Here is a 13,747-nt window from a genome sequence, read left to right on the forward strand (position 1 = left end):
GTCGCGCTGGCGGCTCCTTGTGCAGAGAGTTGAGCTGCCCCGAAGCAGAGCCTTCCGCGGCTCCCTGTCGTTGGAGACCCAGGGTACCACAGACCACCGCCCCGCACTGCTGGGTGGCTGGGTGAGGAGAGCGCTGCCCTCAGGTCACCCAAGTGCTGAAAAACAAAAGCAGAAAACCTAGTGTGGAAAATTCCAAACGGGCATCTTGTTAGCAATCCGTGTGAGAACGTGCCCTGGAATTTAGCAGCCGCACACGCTTATTCTAGGGTTTCTGAGGATCAGGGCCCGGCTGAGCAGGTGCTCTGGCCCCCGCCTCTCAGGAGGCTGCAGTCCAGCACGTGCTGCGACCAGGAGGCCCAGTTCCTCGTGGCTTGGGGAGTTAGTGCCCTGTCACCCGCAGCTCCCGGCTGTGCACAGGGCTGCTCCCGGGTGAGGCCTCGGAGACAGGCAGATGGACAGAGAGCAGGCGCAAGGTCGCCGGCAAGCACTCCAGACGCAGCCGCGGCGTCTCTTAGAAGCAAGGTCGCTTCTGCCCTATTCTGGTCACACGGGTCTGCCCTAGTGCAGTGTGGGCGGGGACCACCACATGCACCAAAGTGGAAGGAATGGGGTTGTGAACCCAGTGGGCCCGCTGCCTGGCTTCAGTCGTTTTCAGCCGATGGCCTCTCTCGTTTCACCCGTGCCCTCCGCTCCTCCCCTCACATGCAGCCAATTTGAAGCGAACCTCAGAGGTTATTTCCACCATAAATATGTCAGCACTTCTTGTGGTTTTGTTTTGAGAGAGAGCGTGAGCGAGGGGCAGAGAGAGAGGGAGAGAGAGAATCCCGAAGCAGGGCTTGGGCTCACCCGATGGGGGCCTTGAACTCACAAACTGTGAGACCGTGACCCGAGCCAAAGGTGGATGCTTAACCGCCTTGAGCCCGGCGCCCTGTTTCAGCACGTATTTACTTCGAAGGAAAAAGATCCTTGGTGGGGGCAAACGGTAGCCGTGGTGCCACTGTTTCACCTGTCCCGCGTCTCTGCTGCTGTGGACGGAACCACTCCAAAGCGGAGCGGTTTGGAGCCGCGGTTTACAGTTCTCTGGGCTCGGTGGGCTGGGTGAGCTCAGCGGGAGCTCTGCTGCAGCGGCAGCCGGGTCGGGTCCATGCTGGGGCCAAACAAGGCCGGGCCGCCTAAGACAGAGCCACCGTGTAGCGCCCCGCCGAGGCTGCCGGCCGAGGCCGCTCCACACGACTCCTGTGGGATTGGGGCAGCCGGACCCCAAGAACCAATGTTCTGAAAGGCCCGCCCACGAGTCTTCGTGTGAACCCACTGGGAAGTGCCAGAACCAAACTTCTGCGGCCTTCCGCCGGTCAAGCCCGAGACTTGAGCCAGCCTAGGTTCAAGGGCAGGGAGTCAGACTCCATCTCTCTCAGTGGGAAGAAAAGCAAAGCACGCGTGGCCTCTGATCCAGCCACAGTGACCCCCATCCCCCTCTGCCAAGACACTGCCTCCCAGCACCCCCAAAAGTCTCATCCTACTCTGGCTTCAGCTCAGGGCACAGGTGAGAGGGCACAGGTGTGGTTTCTCTTCATCTGAAACCTGGGGCTCGAGACCCGGAAGACCTGCCCCACAGCGCCCCACGAACCACCCATCTCGCCCTGACCTTCGCAGTCCGCGAGCGTGAGATAAAACGGTGTTTGCTGTACGCTAAGTTCTGGGTAATCTCTCACAGAGCAGCTGGCAGCTGGAATACCAACCAGGAAAAGTTAACGACGGTCCTAAACAGAATTAAAGATCCAAACGGTATTTTCCTTGATTGCATCGTGAGTTCTTTCACGTTTTATTTGAACCTGAATCGAAGTTACGTGCGTTGCAGTTAGCGATACGTTAATGTCTCAGTCGATAGAATCATCCTCTCTCTGCTCCATGTGGTGTCGTGTTGAAGGATCCCGGGGTCCCATACAGTCTCCCGTGGCTGAGGCCCGGCTGGTGGCCCCACACCACCGCCCTGACCAGTCCCTGTCCTCCGTCCTTCCTGCGGGGTGCAGTTCAAACCTGTGGGAACCAGACCTCTTCAAATGTGGTGTGGCGCATACTTCGCACCGTGACAAGGGAGCAGTGACACTATTTTGAACCTTTTTTTTTTTTTTAATTTTTGTTTATTTATTTTTGAAAGGGGGGCAGATAGAGAGGGAGACACAGAATCCAAGGCAGGCTCCAGGCTCTGAGCTGTGAACACAGAGCCCGACGCGGGGCTTGAACCCATGAACTGGGAGATCGTGACCTGAGCTGAAGTCGGACGCTTAACCGACTGAGCCACTCAGGCGCCCCGAACCTTTTATCAAGTTAGCAAAGAGAGGCGCCCGAGTGACTCGGTCGGTCGAGTGTCCGACTCTTGACTTGGCTCCGGTCATGATCTCATGGTTCATGGCATCCAGCCCCGCATTGGGCTTTTGCTGACAATGTGGAGCATCTTTGGAATTCTCTCTCTCTCTCTCTCTCTCTCTCTCTCTCTCTCCCCACCTCCCTCAAGCTTGCTCTCACACGCTCTCTCAAAATAAATGAACATCAAAAAAAAAAAAAAAAGACAAATTAGCAAAGGACCTAAGGGATGTGAACACCCGGTATAACAGCCTGGCCATACCTGACCCGGGGGTGGCTGGTGGGGCTGGGAGCCTGCTGTGAAAATAAACCTTCCACCTTAGCGTAACCTTCAGGTGGTTTGGCTCAGCAAACAACATTTTTTGTAATCTTAAAGTTTGCTTATTTATTTTGAGAGAGAGCGTGCGTTCATTCGAGCACGAGCAGGGGAGGGCAGAAAAAGGAGGGAGAGAGAGAATCCTGAGCAGGCCCCGCGCCAGCAGCACCGAGTCTGACGCTGGGTTCAAACTCACGAACGAACCATGAGCTCATAATCTGAGCTGAGGTCAAGAGTCAGACACGTAGCTGACTGTGAGACACCCAGGTGCCCCAATCACATTGAAAAACCTACCCCGAGGAAATCACAGGGGGTGTGAGCAGAGGTTTGGGTACAAGACGGTTGGTTACTGCAGCATTTGTACGGCAGCAAACATTTCCGTAAAAGGGATCGAAAGGCATGGTCCAGCTGCAGAAATGTCCCTGGATGGCCACGTGTCACAGGAATACCTACGTGGTAATTCATAAATACTAATACATAGTAATTAAAAAACCCTCTGAATTAAAACTTTTCATGATTTAAATAAAAATGGTTAACATAGAAAGGTAAACCAATTTTTACAGCTTTTTAAAAATGTTTATTTACTTATTTTGAGAAAGAGAAGGAGGAGCAGAGAGAGAGAGAGAGAGAGAGAGAGAGAGAATCTCAAGCAGGTTCCACACTGTCAGCGCAGAGCCTGATATGGGGCTGGAACTCACGAACCGTGAGATCATGACCTGAGCTGAAACCAAGAGTTGGTCACTCAACTGACTGAGCCACCTAGGTGCCCCTACAGCTTTTTTTCCCCAAATGTTTATTTATTTATTTTGAGAGAGAGAGAGAGAGCGGGAGAGGGACAGAGAGAGAGGGAGAGAGCGAATTCCAAGCAGGCTTAGCGGACATTGCAGACCCAACTCGGGGGCTCGAACTCACAAACCGTGAGACCATGACCTGAGCCGAAACCAAGAGCTGGTTGCCTAACGCGCCGAACCACCCAGGTGCCTTGTTTACAACTTTATCGAGGTATAATTGACAAAATCCGCTCATGGACAGTTTATCATTCAATTATTTTTTGGTAAATTTGTCGGGTTGAATAAACATCATTACAGACTTTACCTTGAGCTCTTTGTCACTGATGCGTGCCCCCACCGTCACTCCCAGACCCTGGCACCTCTGTCCTGCTTCCTGTACCTATATATTTGCCTTTCCTGACCATTTCATGTCAGTGGCATTATACAACGAATGGTCCTACGGTGTCTTGTGATCCCGCCTAGAGCGATGTTTGTACATTCCATCTAAGGCACAGGATGTGCATGTTGTCCTGTTTATTGTGTAAGTATACCACACACATTTGTCTGCATTCCTTGGTAATTGATGGACTTTTCACTTCCGTTTGTCTGTTACGAACATTTGCATTTATCTTTGTGGGAACGTATGTTCATTTCCCTTGGCTAGATTCCCAAGAGCGGAATCCCCCCTGATTTCCAAGGTGGATGTACCATTTCACAATCCTGCCAACAATACGAGAAGGTTCCACTCAGGCACACCCTTCACAATACGTGGCATTGTCTGTCTTCTTGATTAAAGCTGGGTGTGACGCGGTGTCTCCTTGTGGGTCTGCTTTGCAGCCCCTGATGAAGGGGCTTCTTGGTAAAACATCTACTCAAGCCTTTTGTCCATCTTTAAATTGGACTTTGGTATTCAGTTGTCACAGTACTTACACATTCTGGAGAAGAGTCTTTTCTCACGTGTATGATTTGCAAATATTGTCCATGGCGTGACTTTCATTTTCTTTTCTTTTTTAATTTTTTTTAAATGCTTTATTTTATTTTTGAGACAGCACGAGCAGGGGAGCGGCAGAAAGAGAGACACAGAATCCGAAGCAGGCTCCAAGGCTCTGAGCTGTCAGCACAGAGCCCGATGTGGGGCTTGGACCCGTGAACCGCGAGATCACGACCTGAGCTGAAGTTGGACAGGTGCTCGACCCGCTGAGCCACCCAGGCGCCCCGACTTGCATTTTCTTGATAGTGTCTTCTGAAGACAAAACCTTTTATTTTAATGAAGTCTAACGTCATTTGTTTTGTTTTGTGTTTTGTTTTTTGTTCTTGTTTTTGCTTTCTTTCGTGGCTCACGCTTTTTGTGTTGCGTCTCAGAACTCTTTGCCTGAGCCAAAATTGTAAAGATTTCCTCCTCTATTTTTTTTTTTTGGTAGTTTTAGAATTTCAGCTTCCATTTAGGCCTGTAATCCATTTAGAGTTTATTTTTGTGTATGGCATCAGTTAAGAGTCAAGGACCAATTGTTTTGTTTAGGGATATGTAATTGCTCCCGTACTTATCAAAAAGACTAATAATTTCCCCCATCAAAATGTCTTTGTTGGGGCGCCCGGCTGGGTCAGTCGAAGAGCACGTGACTCTTGATCTTGGGGTCTTGAGTTCGAGCCCCACGTTGGGTTATATAAAAATGAATATATACATAAATATATTATATAAAGAACAAATAAACTTTAAAGTACATATGACACCCAGGGAATGCTCATCCCAACAAGTGCCCTCCTTAATGCCCATCCCCCATTTAGCCCCTCCCCCTCCCCTCCAGCAGTCCTCAGTTTGTTCTCTGTATTTAAGAGTCTCTTATGGTTTGCCTCTCTCTCTGTTTGCATCTTATTATTCTTTCCCTTCCCTTATGTTCATCTGTTATGTTTCTTAAATTCCACATATGAGTGAAATCGTATGATGCAATATTTGTCTTTCTCTGACTTATTTTGCTTAGCATAAGACACTGTAGCCATCAGCATTATCTTTTCAAAATTGTTTTGCCTGTACAAGGTCCTTAAAATGTCCATATAATTTTTTTTAATTTTTAATGTGTATTTATTTATTTTTGAGAGAGAGACAGAGTGTGAGCAGGGGAGGGGCAGAGAGAGAGAGAGGGAGACGCAGAATCCGAAGCAGCTCCAGGCTCCGAGCTGTCAGCACAGAGCCCGACGTGGGGCTCGAACCCACGAACCGTGAGATCATGACCTGAGCCGGAGTCAGACGCTTCACCGAGCCACCAAGGTGCCCCTTTAAGATTTTATTTATTTATTTATTTATTTATTTTAAATTCTTTTTTTTTTTAACGTTTATTTATTTTTGAGACAGAGAGAGACAGAGCATGAATGGGGGAGGGTCAGAGAGAGAGGGAGACACAGAATCGGAAACAGGCTCCAGGCTCTGAGCGGTCAGCACAGAGCCCGATGCGGGGCTCGAACTCATGGACCGTGAGATCATGACCTGAGCCGAAGTCGGATGCTTAACTGACTGAGCCACCCAGGCGCCTAAGATTTTATTTTTAAATAATCTCTGTACCCAATGTGGGGCTCCAACTCACAGCCCCGAGATACAGAGTTGCACGCTTCACCCACTGAGTGCCCCTAAAAGGGCACATTCTCCTATTTCTTTTGTGAACTGCCTGTTCACGTCCTTGTGCATTTCCCAATGTTTAGTTTTCTTAGGTATTCTTTTTATTTATATAAGTTTTTAAAAGCCCTCCCACCCTTAACTTTTCTTTTTTTTTTATTTTTATTTTTTAACTTTTAATTTTAATTTTTGGGGGGCCTCTGCCTTCTCCATTTCACCTGCCAAGATAAGGACTCATTTTCAACACAACGCCACCAGTAACACACCTACCAAAATTAACAGTGCTTCTTAGTATTATCAGATACTGAATGTTCACCTTTTCCCGGTCTCAAAACCCCTGTTCAGCCTGGTCTATGTACATCAGGGTCCAGATGGAATCAACACCATGCACTTGGACAGCGTGCTGCTGCGATGTTTTTCTTACACCGACCGTCCGAAACCACCCGGGTATCCCACGGTTCAAGTAAATTCTGATGCTCTCTGGAGTCAGCCCAGACCCTGCAGGCTCAGTGCCACAGAGGGCCCGGAGTCCAGACGCCACAGGAGGGGTGCCCAGGCTGCCCACGCTCTTGCCAGCAGACTGCAAATACATGGGCTCCCATGACCCCCCTCAGGTTTGGCTACTTGCTAAAACAACTCGCAGGACTCAGGAAAACACCTTATTTGCAGTTACCGGTTTATTATAAAGGCTGTGACTCGGGAACAGCCGAATGCAAGAGATGTAGAGGACTCGGTGGGGGCGGGGGCTGGGGCGTCCGTGCCCCCTGTGGGTGCAGTGCCCTCCCAGCTCCGCCCAGTGCCCACCAACCAGAAGCTGAACCCCGTCACTTGGCGCTTTTTTTAGAGGTTTCATTAAATGACAGGATGGATTAAATCGTTAGCCATTGATGATTAACTCCATCTCCAGACTTCCCCCCTCCCCAGAGGTTGGGGTGGGGTGGGGCCGAAAGTCCCAGTCCCCTGATCGTGGCTCGGACTTTCTGGTGACCAGCCCCCCACCCCGGAGCCATCCGGAGGCCCCTAAGAGTCATCCCGTCAACGTCGACTCTGGGACGGTGGAAAGGGGCTTGTTACAAAAACCGCTCCAATCATTGAGGAAACTCCAGGGAGCTCTGTGCCAGGAACCAGGGACAAAGACCAAATGTGTATTTACTATACCTCAGTCAAGTCACTTTCGTCTCCTTTTCTGTGCTTGTGGCGCTTAGGTGAGGAGGAAACCAACACGCTTGTGGTTGAGAATTTCCCATGGCCACTTCTGGATTTGCCAGACTGATCCCTCCAGGGCTGGTCCTGCGTGCCCCAGCTGATCTTCAGAGGGCCGTGGGCTTCCCACCGCTTCCCCTCAGGGGACCCTCTGTTTGTCCCACCTGTAGTGAGGTCCAGTAGGCTCCGGGACGTCAGGCTGGCCCGCCCCTCATCAGTCGCCACATCAACCTTTCATCCAATGGCGTCAGCAGCCTCTGAGGATTATTTTTGGCGTGTATTATTGGGCATCATAAAATGGTGACTTTCTAATACTTCTGCATTTCTTAGCTAGAATTCTTAAAAAAAAATTTTTTAACCTTTATTCATTTTTGAGAGACAGAGTATGATCAGGGCACGGGTCAGAGAGAGAGAGCGAGACACAGAATCGGAAGCAGGCTCCGGGCTCCGAGCTGTCAGCACAGAGCCCAATGCGGGGCTCGAACTCATGAACCGTGAGATCATGGCCTGAGCCGAAGTTGGATGCTCAACTGACTGAGCCATCCAGGCGCCCCTTAGCTGGGATTCTTTAAAAGAAACCTCGAGTCATCAGCTATTTAACCCCTTCAAAATATAATTTGTATAGAAAAAAAAGATTAAATTTTGATTTTCTCCTTTCATTTTGCACATTCTTAGAAAATATTAGAGCCCAAGTAACCTCCAAAGATGGACATTAAATGTTTTTTTAAAATAACTTTTAGGGGCGCCTGGGTGGCTCAGTCGGTTAAGTGTCTGACTTCAGCTCGGGTCATGATTGCACGGTTCGTGAATTCGAGCCCCACATCGGGCTCTGTGCTGACAGCTTGGAGCCTGGAACCTGCTTCGGATTCTGTGTCTCCCTCTCTCTCTGCCCGTACCCTGCTCACACTCTGTCTCTCAAAAAGTGCATAAACGTTAAAAAAATATATTAAAAATAAATAAATAAAATAACTTTTAAATTTTATTTAAATCCAAGTTAGTTAACATATAGTGTAATAATGACTTCAGGAGTAGAATTTAGAGATTCGTCAGTTACATACGACACCCAGTGCTCATCCCAACAGTGCCCATCCCCCATTTAGCTCATCCCCCCACCCAACATCCCTCCAGCAACCCTCAGTTTGTTCTCCACATTTAAGAGTTGCTTATGGTTTGCCTCCCTCTCTGTTTTATTCTTATTTTTCCTTCCCTTCCCTTATGTTCATCTGTTTTGTGTCTTAAATTCCACATGAATGAAATCATATATTTATCTTTCTCTGACTGACTTATTTCGCTTACCACAACACACTCTAGTTCCATCGCTTTGTTGCAAATGACAAGATTTCATTCTTTTTGATTGTCGAGTAATATTCCATGGTATATATACATATATATATACATACACACCACACTTTATCCATTCATCAGTCGATGGACATTTGGGTAGATGTTTTTTTCTTAAGTATGAACACTTGGATGTTTATATATTTGACAAGAACAACAACATCAAAAAGAAATGTTAAGTTTATGAAATCATTAATGGTACTTTGAATGGCTTGTTAATGATGGATATGTTCATCAAAAAACCTGGTGCGCTCACGTTAACATGCTAAACATTTTCTAGTTTCTTTTCACAACTTGCATAGGTTACATGAAGATCGACCCTGCCTAGCGTAGGCTAAATGATCACAGACAAGTTGGTACGTTTAAACATTTTTTTATTGTTTATTCATTTTTTGAGAGCGAGATGGGAAAAGAGCTTGAGCGGGGGAGGGGCAGAGAGAGCGAGGGAGACACAGGATCCGAAGCAGGTTCCAGGCTCCGAGCTGTCAGCACAGAGCCCGATGTGGGGCTTGAACCCACGAACTGGGAGATCATGACCTGAGCCGAAGTTGGATGCTCAACCGACTGAGTCACCCAGGCGCCCCACAAATTGATATGTTTTAAACTAATGAGTTGAGGGGTGCCTGGGTGGCTGAGTCAGCTGAGTGTTGACTCTTGATCTCAGCTCAGGTCTTGAGCTCAGGGTTGTGAGATCAAGTCCCATATTGGGCTCCATGCTGTGTAGCCTACTTAAGAAAAATGAAATAATAATAATTAATTAATTAATTAATGAGTTTATTTCTTGGTACTCTGAAGGTTTTATTTCTGCATTAAAATCTTTAATGACATATAACTTATCGCTATTTTCCCCCAATGCTCAGTTGATCTCAGAGTGAGTCATTAATAACAGTGAATTACTGTAAGTCAGATAAACAGTTATGAACATTACACAAACGTGTGTAATTCCATAACAACTAATATGTAAAATGCCAAAAAAAAAAAGTCAACCAGGATACGTGGGGTAGCCACAGTGGGACACCAACGGTAACAAATGAACGTAACTATAGTACAAATTACACCAGAGCCCGGAGGCAATGAGCACACCCAGCACCCAGATCTTGGTTGCTAAATACCCGTCTCCGTGAAAGTTGCCGGTCAAGCTGAGTCTGGAGCTCCTCCTGGTGTCAGAAAGTCAGAAACAGCTGAGGCAATGACATGGGACGTCAGAGGGCACAGGAGGGACCATGATAGGCTCCTGAGGGCCGAAGCTAAAACAGTCCGAGCAACAAAACAGCAGCTACCGGTTTATGACTCATAGAATCAAATAAATATCCACGAGTCCATCCTGATATAAATAGCTGAATAAATGGGTGGAAAGGGACTTGTCTTTCTTAGAAAAGGATCCCGATTATTGTTGAAGGCATGAGGAGAATATAAAAACTCACCGTGAAACAGCACGGCGATCATGTTTGCACAACTGGGCACAATTGGGCAGAACTTTGAGAAACGGGTATTCACTTAATCCCCAAATGTCTCCCTCAGTGGGGTGCCTGGGTGGCTCAGTTGGTTAGGGATCTGACTCTTGGTTTGTGCTCAGGTCATGATCTCACAGTTCACGAGTTCGAGCCCCGCATCGGGCTCCGCACTGACAGCACAGAACCTGCCTGGGATTCTCTCTCTCTGCCCCTCTTCCACTCTCCCTGGGTCTTCAAATAAATAAACTTAAAAAAAATGTTTTTTTAAATGTCTCCCTCAAGATAGTTGTGGGTTACAAAATGCACAGTAACTCTACAGTAGAGAAGCAGGCAGCTCCCATCTGAACTAAGGCCGCCTCACCCACAATAAGACAGACAGACGGCCATCGTGCACCCCAGAGGGAGCACTGAAATGGAACAGTTCATCTGTGTATCTTACCAAGGATACATAAGCCTGGTCTAATCATAAAGAAGTGAGACCACCCCCGACGGGACCGACCTTCAAAAGTGTCGAGGTCGGGAAAGAGAAGGAAAGCACTACCAGGTTAAGACAAGTAGAGGCATCTCGAGGTCAGTGGACCAGGCATCAAAGAAAGAAGCATCTACAACACGGACTGTTAGGACAATTGGCAACGTCGAATCAGGTCTGTAGTTCAGATCATGGCACTGGGTCAATGTTAGTGTCTGACTATGTCAGAGAATATCCTTGTTTTTATTATTTATTGATTGATTGATTTTTGAGAGAGAGGGAGAGAAAGAGAGTGCACAAGTGAGCTAGGGGCAGAGAGAGAGAGAGAGAATCCCAGGAGGGGAAGAGGGAGAGAGAGAGAGAGAGAGAGAGAGAGAGAGAGAGAGAAGCGGGACTCATCTATTTGGGGGGCTTGTGTGAATATCCTTGTTTCAGAGAAATACGCAGAGAAAGAATCAGGGGTAAAGATGCATCGTGCCACACTCACTCGCGATCAGTTCAGAATAACATGGACAGGTGGAATGCCAGCATCTGGGTGAGGAACACGAAGGAACTCTCTGTCCTGTTCTCACTCTTTTTCTATCAATCTGAATATCAAAATTACAAAATAACACCCAAGAACATTCACAATGAAATAGAGAAATAGGCTGACATTAAAAGAAGTGATGAGGATTGGGGCGCCTGGGTGGCTCAGTCGGTTGAACGTCCGACTTCGGCTCAGGTCAGGATCTCGTGGTTTGTGAGTTCGAGCCCCGCGTCGGGCTCTGTGCTGACAGCTAGGAGCCTGGAGCCTGCTTCAGATTCTGTGTCTCCCTGTCTCTCTGCCTCTCCCCTGCTCTCTCTCTCTCTCTTTCAAAAATAAAGATTTAAATTTTTTTTTCAACGTTTTTTTTATTTATTTTTGGGACAGAGAGAGACAGAGCATGAACAGGGGAGGGGCAGAGAGAGAGGGAGACACAGAATCGGAAACAGGCTCCAGGCTCCGAGCCGTCAGCCCAGAGCCTGACGCGGGGCTCGAACTCCCGGACCGCGAGATCGTGACCTGGCTGAAGTCGGACGCTTAACCGACTGCGCCACCCAGGCGCCCCTCAAAAATAAAGATTTAAAACATTACTTACAGAAGCAGGCTCCAGCTCCGATGTGGGGCTTGGACCCACGAACCGCGAGATCGTGACCTGAGCCGAAGTTGGACACTTAACTGATTGATCCCCTCAGGCGCGCTGAGCTTACTTATTTTGAGAGAGTGAATGAGGGAGGCAGAGAGACAGAATCCCAAGCAGGCTCCTTGCTTTCACCAAAGAGCCCAACATGGGGCTCGAACTCACAAACCATGAGATCATGACCCAAGCCCAAACCAAGAGCTGGATGCTTAACCAACTGAGCCACCCAGGAACCCTTTAAAGGTAAAATCTTAAAAAAAAAAAGTAAAATAAATAAACCCACTGTGGTACCAGGATTTTGTCTGGAGAATGTGGGAAGGCAGTTCTATCTGTGCCATCACACTTCTGTGCTGACTGAATGTATTATTATTTTTAATCTATTTTTAAAGTAAGCTCTACACCCAACATGGGGCTCGAACTCACAACCCTGAGATCAAGAGTCCCACTCTCCATCCATGGAGCCATCCAGGAGCCCCAAATGTGTTATTTTTTCAATTAAAAAAAAAAAACAAGTTTTTTTTTGTTTATTTTTGAGAGAGAGAGAGTGAGAGAGCGAGCACAAGTGAGAGAGAGGCAGAGTGAGAGAGAAAGACACAGAATCCGAAGCAGGCTCCAGGGCTGTCAGCACAGAGCCCGACGCGGGGCTCGAACTCATGAACCGTGAGATCATGACCTGAGACAAAGCCATACATTTAACCAACTGAGCCACTCAGGTGTCCCCAAAAAACAAGTTGTCTTAAAAGAGCACCTCATAGTCAGAGAAAGACAAAAATCCTATGACTTCACTCATATGAGGACTTTAAGAGAGAAAACAGCTGAACATAAGGGAAGGGAAACAAAGAATACAAAAACAGGGAGGGGGACAAACCAGAAGAGACTCATAAATATGGAGAACAAACTGAGGGTTGCTGGAGGGGGTGTGGGAGGGGGGAGGGGCAAAATGGGGAAGTGGCATTAAGGAATCTACTCCTGAAAACATTTTTGCACCATATGCTAATTTGGAGGTAAATTTTTAAAAATGAAATTAAAAAAAAAAAGAGCACCTCATGTTCCATTCGCCATTAATATAAAACTACAAAACCCACTCCATGGTCTCTGCCCTTCGTCCACGCTGAGCCCCCGAATTCTGGGCCCAGGCAGCCTTTCCCCACACGCTGCCTTTTGCTCAGGGTGCATCTCTGGCTGACGTCCCCCCAGCGCTCCTTCCTTCACCCCAGCAAAGAGGCCAAGTAGTGAGGCCTCACGGCACCTGCCCCCTCCACCCTGGCCACTCTGGGGTCCCCGAGCTTTCCCGTGTTCTCACCTCAGGGCCTTTGCCCTTGCTGTCCTCTCTGCCGGCAAAACTTTCCCCTAAATACCCACATGCCTCACACCTGCACCCCCTGCCTCCTCAGCAAGGCCTCTCCCTACTCCTCACACAGCCTTACCACCATCTGACACCCTTGAACTTTTTAAAAGATATTTATTTTGAGAGAGTGTGTGAGCGCTGCACACGTGTGTGAGCGGGGAGGGGCAGGGAGAGGGGTGGGGGAGACAGAGAATCCCAAGCAGGTTCCGTGGCGTCAGTGGAGTCCAATGCTCAGCTCGATCCCACACCGTGAGGTCATGACCTGAGCTGAAACCAAGGGTGGGGCCCTGAACCCACGGAACCACCCAGATGCCCACCTATTATCTTTCTTAAAAAAATATTTTATTTCTTTTTAAGATTTTCAGGTTTTTTTAAGGTTTATTTTATTTTTCTGAGAGGGAGGGAGAGCGTGCACACCCGCGTGGGGAGGGGCAGAGAGAGACTCCCAAGCAGGCTGTGTGCCGTCAGCACGGAGCTCCGTGTGGGGCTCGATCTCACGAACTTCACGATCGCGACCCGAGCCAAAAACAAGAGTCGGACGCTTAACCGACTGAGCCACCCGGGCGCCCCTGACACCCTGTATTTCACCTTCCCCCATCTCTCCCTCATCGGAGGGGCCAGTCTGAGGGCAGGGATTTCTGTGTCTTGCTCCCCGTTTCCCCCAGCACGTGAATGGTGGCTGGCGCGTGGCAGGGACCCACATGCTTGTCGGAG

The sequence above is a fragment of the Lynx rufus genome, unplaced genomic scaffold, assembly GCF_022079265.1.
Source record: "Lynx rufus isolate CCGP_SWC_20201006 ecotype Redwood Valley unplaced genomic scaffold, mLynRuf1.p SCAF_37, whole genome shotgun sequence".
Lineage (NCBI taxonomy): Eukaryota > Metazoa > Chordata > Mammalia > Carnivora > Felidae > Lynx > Lynx rufus.